Below are 8,547 nucleotides of genomic sequence, written 5' to 3'. Positions count from 1 at the left end.
GATATGGCCCAAGCTCCATCAGGAACCTCTCCGGGTCCATCAGTCGCCTGGGACGGAACCATCTAGGCGGTTCCGTCTCCCTGTGGCGTGGGGGAGCGGTCCGGAAGTCCAACCTTAGGAGAGAGTGATCTGACCATGACAAGGGCTCAACAACTATCTCCCCTATTATCAGATCACTCTGCCACTGGCCAGAGACAAAGATTAGATCCAGCGTGTGTCCACCCGTGTGAGTGGGGGCCTGAATTAATTGGGTCAAGTCCAAGGCCGTCATGGAAGCCAAGAACTCCTGAGCTACTGCCGACGTCTCACCCGCCGATGGAAGAATCCATGCTCTTATCATTAAACCATTTTTTTAAAAAACAAGGTACTTTAAGAATGATACAAAAAGATTGACTAACTAGTTTTGTGCTGGAAACCAGGAGAATAAACCTTAGTTTAGTCAACAGACAGAGCCATCGTAATGCTAAAACCTTGATAATGTTACTATTGTGGTCTATATACCAGTTAGGAGTGTGGTTATTTTGGCATTCTTTTCAGAACGTTGGTTGTAAATAGTTTGACTTATTTTGGAAAACTCCTGCCAAGTAGAAATTTGTGTGGGAGATTGGCTGCTGGATAATTTATTATTTTTTCCAATATTTGTTGACCTAAGGTGACTTTTCCACATGTATCCATTCAGAGGATTACTTCAAGATTTTACAGCCTGAGAAGGAAATGGCACGTTGTAGCTGACCTCTTTTCTCTCCCCGCTTTTTTTTGCTATGAAACGAATGGAACAAAACTGACCAGAAGAACAATTATAAAAGGCAGTCCTTCTTGCTTGATTCAGTGTACACAGACATAGCTTCCTGTCTGTGATGTTTGCCAGAAGAAGAGATATTAAGGAACAATTACAGCAATTTAAGTCAATGACTTCCACTCAGTGTCAAAGAGCATGCGTGAGGGCAACATCCATGTTAGGCCAGTGTTTCTTTACAGATTTTCTAATCATTTTTTTTCAATTTGAAGGAAAATAAATTACTTGGTTCCGTTTTCCAAAAGAAAAGAAGTTTTGGCTTTGTATGCAGGGAGAACACACCAGTGAGAGAAAGCATAAGCCATAAGTCCAAGCTTAAAAGAGGGATATTTCTCATATTGAAAGCTTTGATGAGAGGGTCACCAGCTTTCCCATCTCCCATTGCAAACACACACTGGAAATGTTCCTTCTTGGCTGTGACTTTGACAGTTGTGTGAATGCCCTATGAATCGCTCCATGAGGTTCCTGGGCTAATTAGGATTTCCTTCTCTGTGTAGAGGTGTTCTGTACATGGATCATCTGTAAGCTCACAGTGATTGTTCAGATAGCTGCCAAATTGACGACTGCTTGGAGGCCCATTACAAGACTATCCTCTCATACATTCCTTCAAAATGTGACTGGGTTTGAATGAACCCTGTAAACAGGAGGCCATACGGAGAATGATAAACTATCTGGCAACTTTATGAAACAAGAAGTTTACAGAGAGAATAGCTGTGAGCAACTGGCTAATGGCCAGGGTTAAACTGAGTGCTAAACTGAATGTTAAACTAAGACAATTTCTGGTATAGTATGCCAGGGAAGCTAATATTCATAATTCCTTGGGAATAAGTCAGAAGCGGGGATTACTTCACAGGAAACATATATAGGATCAATCTGCATTTAGAAGTAATTCTCTCCAGGGAACATTTATATGAATTGCAGGTTAACTCTTATTTTGTAATACAAGACCAAAGTTTCTTTTGATCTATGATACTGAATAGAGCCCAGAAATTATACTAGCATTGATTAACCTTTTAGCATTTTTTTAAAAATTGGCATCCCAAAACTATAAGTAATATAAGTAGACAATCAAATAGTGCACAACACATGGCTGTTATTTATTTATTTATTTATTTATTTATTATTTATTTATTTATTTATTTATTTATTTATTTATTTATTTATTTATTTATTTATTTATTTATATTCCACTTATTATTTTTACAAATAATTCAAGATGGTGAACACATCCAACATACCTTCCTCCTCCTATTTTCCCCATAACCCTGTGGGGTGGGTTGGATTGAGAGAGTGAATGGCCCAAAGTCTCCCAGCTGGCTTTCATAGCTAAGATGGGACTTGAACTCACCATCTCTTGCTTCCTAGCCTGGTACCAAATTGTGTCTCAGGATGAATTCAGATTAATACTCACAAGATACATTGTATTAATATTTTTATTCCAGCTAGATCAGACCATATGATTTGAAGAACATATAAGAGGGTAGAAAACTTTTCCAACCCATGCTTCTCAGTTAATATCATCTTAAAAGTTTCAGCAGCAGGCTCTTAGCACATTGTTGGTTCCCCAACATCATGTTTTGGCTATAATCAAAATGTGATTCTTTGGTCTTCCTTTGGTTCGACTTGATACAACCTACATATTCTTCCTTGGTCCATTTGGCTTCACTTTCCTTTCCAAGGATCAGACTCTTTGCTGTTTCTTCAGTTTTACATTCCTTGACATTTAAAGTAAATATTCATTCACTCATTCACATTTTGGAGTTTGTACTCTGGCTTAAATGAAATATATGTAAAGCTTTGGTATATAGGCATGTCCTGGTGTTCTGAGAAAAGGAGAAACATATAATGACTTTCTTACTGAAACAGAATTATTATACAAAGTCCAGTTGTTTTTATTCTGATTTTAAAAATCTGTCTATCTTGTTCTTGAATAAAACTATTTCATGTTCTACAAAAGACTCCCCCCCCCATTGGTCATATCCTGCCTGATGATTAGTTCTGTGATGGCAATAGGAAAGCCTGACAGTAAAGGAGAGAAATGTTGGACATCTCAGCAATTATATTTTATAGTTTGTTTAACTTCCTGAGGGTGATATTTGCTGGGAATACATGCTGCCACCTGGATTCATCTTCAGAAAGATGGTTGGGCTTTAGGAGCTCACTGTTCTACTAAAAGAAACAAGAACATGACTTTTCTGGATTTTTTTTTATCAGTTTTGCAAATTGGATACAGGTTAAAGGTAATTGATTTAATACAACTTATATCAATGGTTAGTGGCTAAAAAACAAAGACTTGGCAGTGGATGGATTATGCTTGGCAGTGGATGGAATACCCACAATGGAGCCTAGAAATGAGTGCCAAAGAACTCTACTTCTACTTTTTCTCCTACTATTTAATTGTACCATAATAGTCCAAAAGGTAGGGTTACTAGATTTGGATTACAAAAACTGGACACGTTTTTGTTGCTACCATCTGATGGTCTCCTGGATTTTTGGAACCCAGATCTGGCAACCCAAATTTCCCCAAATTATTTTGAAAAAGTTCTTAGTGAGAGTCAGAAGCAAACTAACTTTGAATTCTATCTGAACAATTCATGAATGGTCATATTTTAGAACATCTAAGTAGAGTTTACGGTGAACATGTAGCTTGTGTTTACCTAAACCTCCTTTTCTGAATCTCCCCAGGGATGCCTAATAAGTGAAAAGTGTTGATGCAAAGTCTTTCAAAGGTGGAAGGTTTTTTTTTACTTAACAAGTTGTGCAAAAGTAGTCAAGGTTCTTGAAAGAAGGGGTGTATCTGCCTTGGTGCCTTTTTTTTTTTGCAGGAGAACAGATGTGGTTCCATTATTATACCACACTGGTTAAATGTATTTTGGCCATAGAATTTACCATCCTGAAAACGTTTGGCAGAATGTTTAAAGATAAAACAAATAATTTTTTCAGTTTAAAAGAAGAGGCAATGTTCTAACCCTTAGGCTACTAAGATCAGTTTGAAAGTGTTTTAGGAAAATGTGGGAAGGAAGATGGCCAACCCCAGAAGGCCATCAGCAGTACCAGTGTTTCCTGCTGGAGCAAATCTTTTCTCTAGAGCAGTCAAGCCTTGAAATAATTTTTTTCATGAAGGAAAAGAAGCTTTGAAAAAATTAGGTGTTTTCCAGAAGCTTATACTTGAAACAGATGTGTAGAATAAAATCATAAAAAGTGTAACTGCAAATGCTATCAGTTATTTAACGTTAAATGTGGATAAGCTCTACAGTTTTATAAGAATTATTCCTAACAACAATCAATATGTGAGTTTAGGCATATTTTAACTGTGAACTCACAACTTCTTGAAGCTGGGTTTGAGTCCAATATCAGCAGTTAGGGGACTGATTTTAAAGAGAGAAACAATACAGTAAGAATACACTCTGTGGTTCCATTCCTGCAATGTGGTCTTGTTTTGAGGACTCATCACTCAGAAACTGCTTTATTTAATTAAAAGGAACAAGAGATGTAGGAAGTTGAGCCAAGTCAGAGGTAATATAGTGGCCATTGATTTTAATTCTTCGAAAAGCTGTTAGATAATGTTCCCCAACTGTGAGACAGCTTGCATTTGGAAATCTGTCAAATTTGGTGTAAAATGTATTTATGATGAAGTTGCCCATTTGCAGTATTATTTGGACAGCAGGCTGAACAGGTACATAAAGCATCTAATAATAATCTTCCCCACCAAGGTGAGGTTTTTTCCTTATATAAGTTAGAGTAATTATTTTTGAATGTGCAGCTCACTCTTTACATTACAATGCAAAATTATTATGCAGATCAGTTCCTCTTTGTCCTTTTTGGTGATGTATTTTCTTTTCTTTGTAGTGATACATATGTAGTAGGAATAACTTGGTTCAAGAACCTGGCTTTGAGCTCTGGAAGTAATCTTAGCCAATCCATGATTTTCTGGAGATAGTCCAGAATGATTTCATACTTAAGTCTGGTGTAGGATTGGGAGCATCAAAACTCTGTTCTCCCCTCATTGAACATTGGAAAACTATAAATGCCTGCACCTTTAATGTTCACCTAACTGAAATATGACATTTCTAAACATGATATATCCATATGAGGTGATCAAGCATGACTAAATGTACCAGAAAAGGAAATTTAGCATGGCGCTTAATGAAATCTCAGAATAAGGACTAGGTAGGTTCAGATTTGTCTGCTCCACCCTAGGTAAATAAAAATCTATTCCAAATTCTGCCTTTTGATCTGGGCTTCAGCTTTATCTGATGCACATCCTGAATAAGCTACTATCCTGTGGTGTTTATTTCACATATAAAATATTCCAAGTGACTCATGGGAAAATTTTCTTCCCCATTTATTGCTAATGGTAATAAGATCAATGGCAAATGCACTAAATATTCCATTTTCATACTCTAATTCCTGTTTTCCATGTCTTTTAAATGTTTCATGTCATCTAGGTGTTTTGATTCCCAAGGAGAATTGTATGTGAATCTCTTTTCATTTCCCCAGAGGCCTGGAAATACCCTAGAAATGCTGCAAGTATAAGTGCTTGACTGGTGATGAATGAGATAGGACAGATTCAGAGTTCATATGCTACCCTAACTGCCCATGTCACAACTAACATGTGGACATAAGACCACCTGTTTTCGGTCAGAAAAACAATGTTTGGTGGATAAGCTTCCCAGGGAGAGATTGTCATTGGCTCAGCATGTAACTGCCTCTAGTAATGAGACAAGGTGTGCCAAGAGGCACTAATGGATCATCTGTCAAACGATTAAGACTTTTCCTAAAGCAGCTTTCTTTCAGTTTCTATGAAAGACTTTAAACTATAATGATTTATGACTTTATAACATGTATACAATTCATTAAGAGAGAATAAAGAGCTTTTCAAAAACATCATTGGCAAAATAAGCTTAAAGTTCATCTCAATATTTGTATGTTAACAACAACAATAATACATTATTGGAATATATTGTATTGTTTTGCAATGGAATTATTTTTCATTACTAAAACAGTTTTTGTGGTAAAGTGTACAAAGTTATTATTTAGGAAAGTTATGTTGTGTTTTAAGGTTTTTTTATGATATCTTCCTGATTGTTGTGATTTTTAAAAATTATGTTTTGGATTTTTATTATTAGCAGCCACAGGCTGGCTTTGCCTAGAGCAATGATTATAAATTCAGTAAATAAGTACATTTCAGTTTTATTAATACTGATTTGGGAGCAAATCTTGTTGAACTCACACACTCACTTTTAAGAAGAATGTAGCAGATTTCATTAAAAAAACTTGAAGCCTTAATAAGTAACAACTGCTGTTCTGCTGTTCTTAATGCTGCCAGATTTTTGTTTTTATGAGCACTATAGCTTACATTGATTTAATTGTTAGACATATAATTACATCTTTAGCAAAATGATAAAAATTCAGAAATGGTAATAATAATAATATAGTAAAAGAATATTGTTTATTGCATAGTTAATTACATTGTGATTTTATATATTTTATTAATTACTACTGCTGCCATTTCATTCCTTTTTTGTGGGGTCTTGTCTATAAACCAATAAACATAAGTAAAAGCTATCCTTTGTTATGGAAGCAAATGAAAAATAAAGCATTTACAAGTGATTCAGACAATGAATGAGTAATCTAATACAGAAATCTTGATGTTTTCTTCCAAAGCATATCTATACTGAGAACTTGTACTATGTGGTTAATTGGATAACATTATTTGTTGGTTATTGTTCTCCTGTTATTTAGCATTTTGGAAAAAACATGGTATGGAATATTTTATGTTAGGAGTATAATAAAAATAGTGTTAAATTACACATCTGTTGCTGAGCCTTGATCATTTAGTGCTAAGAATAGGTTCATGAAATAGAAAGTTCCTTCTTCCAAAAGGTATTTTTTTGTCTTTTATTTCCTATGGGTCTTCTTTGATTTTCATTAATGAACTGGCAATATTTGAAGATGGGTATGAAGCAGCTTCTATATCCCACACCTCTAACAATATTTCTCCTCCTTGTAAAGCTTGTTCTGCTGAGCTGTTGCATTGTCTGGTGCCATCTGTTTAGTATTTAGAACCAGAAAGGCATGAAACCATGTTAGTATTGCATTTTAACACACTATAAACTATTGTCATATAATTGCTCTCCAATTAAATTAAATTGCTTTAATTTCTTTTCTGGATTTATCTAGCAAAAGTATTTCATTTTAGATTTAGCGTAGTGATGGCAACATTATGTTAGATGATATTTCAAATAATTGCATTTTAGCACAGTTGGTTAGAGGTTTTCTTTGATTAGTGCATTAGCTTACCATTGCAAGATTTTGGTAGCCACTGCATAAATCTGACAATATCATGTCTGCAAGCCCCATAATATAAGCAATTTTCCAAACAGATTTCACTTGGCCCTGATATTATTTTAAAGTCTTACTGATGAAAATCTTTGAAATCACCAATCTTAAGACCTGAACTTTTGCAATAGTTGGAGCAAGTTCACAAAAGGAGGCTAACATTTGGCAGTTTCCCAGGATTGTGGTAGGTAGGTAAGTAGGTAGGTAGGTAGGTAGGTAGGTAGGTAGATGACAGATAGGTGGAAGTGGGCTGCAATAATCTCTTAGAAAACCAATACTTGAATTGCAAAATAAGAATGATTGTTTTAATATCTACCCAATCAAGGAAACATAAGGTTATATGGTTTTATTTATCTTATCCCCATTTAAAAATAAAAAAAAAATGTTTTGTTTGTGCTGATATTATTTTTGGAATATCACTTGGCTTATTATACCAATTCATTGTTTAATAGGACAGGTTTTGGTACCTGAAATACATATTTAAAAAATTGAAAAAAGGTAGTTTCAGGCTTCACAATGAGTGTGAAAGAAAGAACAGCTTCAAATACTTGTCTTTCTGCTCTCTTTGAAAGAGAGAGCATGGTGATAGAGCCTTAGTCGATATGTTCTTTGGTTTCCTACTGCATGTGGGGGAAAAAATAAAATAAAAGGCACCATGTAATGGCAGCAGAGCATGAAACTTCTGCTAGGTTCAGTAAGTAAAGAATAAGGCAGTCTTCTATGTAATTCTGAGACCTGTGGCAAGCACAATTAAATGCTCTGAAATGCCCAATATAAAGAGGCAAGACTCAGACTTAGTGATTGAATACATACTCTGTAGCCATAAGTTCCAAGTTTAATCCCATGCACTTCAAGAAAAATATCATGCTCAAAACCTGCAAAGCTACTGGTCTCATTGCTGGCTTAGGTGGACCAGTGATGTTGCTCTGTATTTTTCTAGATTTCCTAAAAATTAGAAACACTCTTGTTATGCTTGCTGATTTGGAATTAATTTGCTTCTTATTTATTTATTTATTTATTTATTTATTTATTTATTTATTTATTTATTTATTATTCGAATTTATATCCCGCCCTTCTCCTTGCGGACTCAGGGCGGCTGACAATCGATTAAAAACACCAATAACAATTACAAAATTAAAATTAAATTAAAATGAAATATTTAAATTGTCAGATTAAAATATGATTAAAACCCCTCTAAAAACCCCTCTTAAAAAATTGCCCTAGGCCAGTCCCGCTTGTTGGAATAGCCATGTCTTGAGGGCGCGGCGGAAGGAAGGGAGATCAGGGATCACCCTGATCTCTGGGGGCAGCTCATTCCAGAGGGTGGGAGCTCCCACAGAGAAGGCCCTCCCCCTTGGGGTCACCAGCCGGCACTGTCTGGCCGACGGCACCCTGAGGAGACCCACCCT

Source organism: Protobothrops mucrosquamatus, unplaced genomic scaffold, assembly GCF_001527695.2.
Source record: "Protobothrops mucrosquamatus isolate PMUCROS unplaced genomic scaffold, P.Mucros_1.0 scaffold285, whole genome shotgun sequence".
Taxonomy (NCBI): domain Eukaryota; kingdom Metazoa; phylum Chordata; class Lepidosauria; order Squamata; family Viperidae; genus Protobothrops; species Protobothrops mucrosquamatus.
This window is presented reverse-complemented; position numbering follows the sequence as displayed.